Below are 2,500 nucleotides of genomic sequence, written 5' to 3'. Positions count from 1 at the left end.
CTATAATGATAGCAATTAGGGTTATATATTGCTAATACTATTGGTTGCATTGTATTGATTATGACAATGATAATTGTGAAAATGATATAAATGACACTGATATTAGCAAAACAATAATAATGATGATGAAACTAAAAACAAATCATAATAACAATAATAGTAATGATAATGATGATAATTATGATAATAATAATAGTAATGATAATGATGATAATTATGATAATAATAACAGTAATGATGACAATGATAAAAATTATAATACTACTACTAATCATAATAATAATGATAATAAAAGATAGTAGTGGTAATAATATTAATATTATTATTGATAATAACGAGAATGATAATAATAATGATAGTAATAAAATTGATAATGGTAATCATAACAATAATGATAATAGTAACAAAAATTATAATGACAATTATATTCATATTGATAATGATTATGATGATGATAACAATGATCAAAATACCAGAAATGATAAGTGTAAAGGTCAGAAAAAAATGATAAAAAAATCCGAAATCCCCCCCCACCCCACCCCACCCCATCCCACCCCAAGACATCAGCGGCGCCGAGAGATCCTTCCGTGCAATATCGCCTCAAGAATGTTGCAGGAGAAGTTCGGTATGTTCGCAGCCCCTTTATTTGGGGTCCTCGCTTCGTTGCATAGTCGTTAGGGAAGAGGGGGGGGGTAGAGGGAGGGGGAATGGGTGTTGACTTTCTCATCTTCTTCTTCTTCATCATCATCTTTTTTTCTTCATCTTCCCTTTCTTCCTCTCTTTCTTTTCTTCTTCTTCCTTTTCTTCTTCCTTTCCTCTTCTTCTTCCGCCTACCCCCACCCCTCTCCCTCTTCCTCCTTTGCCTCCTCCTCCTCCTCCTTCGTCTTCTCTACTTCCTCCCCCTCCTTCTCCATGCCCTTTCCCTCCTTCTTCTCTTACTCTTATTTTTACTCCTACTCCTCCTCATCATCATCATCTTCTTCTTCTTTTTCCTCCTCCTCCTCTTCTTCTTTTTTCTTCCTCCTCCTCTTCCTCTTCTTCTTCTTCTTCTTCTTCCTCCTTCCTCCTCCTCCTTCTTATTTTTTCTTCCTCCACCACCCCCACGCAATCTTACCCACCTCCTAAACCTCCACCACCTATTCCTCCTCCTCCTTCTCCTCCTTTTCCCATTCCACATCTTCCTCGCCATTTTTTCCTTCTCTTCCTCCTCCTTCTCCTTTTCCCATTCCACATCTTCCTCGCCATTTTCTTCCTTCTCTTCCTCCTTCTTCTCCTCCTCTTTCTCCTCCTTTTCCCATTCCACATCTTCCTCGCCATTTTTTCCTTCTCTTCCTCCTCCTTCTCCTCCTTTTTCCATTCCACATCTTCCTCACCATTTTTCCTTCTCCTCCTCCTACTTTTCCTTCCTTTCGTATTCCACATCTTCCTCACCATTTTTTCCTTCTCTTCCTCCTCCTTCTCTTCCTTTTCCCATTCCACATCTTTCTCACCATTTTTTTTCCTTCTCTTCCTCCTCCTCCTCCTTTTCCCATTCCACATCTTCCTCGCCATTTTTTCCTCCTCCTCCTCCTTCTCCTCCTTTTCCCATTCCACATCTTCCTCACCATTTTTTTCCTCCTTTTCCTCCTCCTTCTCTTCCTTTTCCCATTCCACATCTTCCTCACCATTTTTTTCCTCCTCTTCCTCCTCCTTTTCCTCCTCCTCCTCCTCCTCCTCCTTTTCCCATGCCACATCTTCCTCGACATTTTTTCTTCCTCCTCCTTCTCCTCCTTTTCCCATTCCTCATCTTCCTCACCATTTTTTTCCTCCTCTTCCTCCTCCTTTTCCTTCTCCTCCTCCTCCTTTTCCCATTCCACATCTTCCTCACCATTTTTTCCTCTTCCTCCTCCTTCTCCTCCTTTTCCCATTCCACATCTTCCTCACCATTTTTTCCTTCCTCTTCCTCCTCCTTTTCCTCCTCCTTCTCCTCCTTTTCCCATTCCACATCTTCCTCACCATTTTTTTCCTCCTTTTCCTCCTCCTTCTCCTCCTTTTCCCATTCCACATCCTCCTCACCATTTTTTCCTCCTCTTCCTCCTCCTTTTCCTCCTCCTCCTCCTCCTTTTTCCATGCCACATCTTCCTTGACATTTTTTCCTCCTCCTCCTTCTCCTCCTTTTCCCATTCCACATCTTCCTCACCATTTTTTCCTCCTCCTCCTCCTCCTCCTCCTCCTCCTCCTCCTCCTCTGACTCCTTGAACAGGACTGGCATTTAGACACAAGACGCTGGAACTGACTATGAAAAGGCCTTCGAGGTTACGTATATAATTTACTTTTTTTCCTCTTTCTCTTTTTGACGTAACTTGTATTCAGTTTATATATTATAACTATTATGCGTCTCATGTTCTTTTATTTATTGTTTTAATTATCATGTTTATATTTTTTGAAGGATTTTGGTGCGTATTTTATCTATTGTTTTTTTTGTTTTTCTTTCTTTTTTTGCATGTCCACTTGTCTCTGA

The sequence above is a fragment of the Penaeus vannamei genome, chromosome 41 (genome assembly GCF_042767895.1).
Source record: "Penaeus vannamei isolate JL-2024 chromosome 41, ASM4276789v1, whole genome shotgun sequence".
NCBI classification, from domain to species: Eukaryota; Metazoa; Arthropoda; class Malacostraca; order Decapoda; family Penaeidae; genus Penaeus; species Penaeus vannamei.
Note: the sequence above shows the minus strand (reverse complement) of the source record.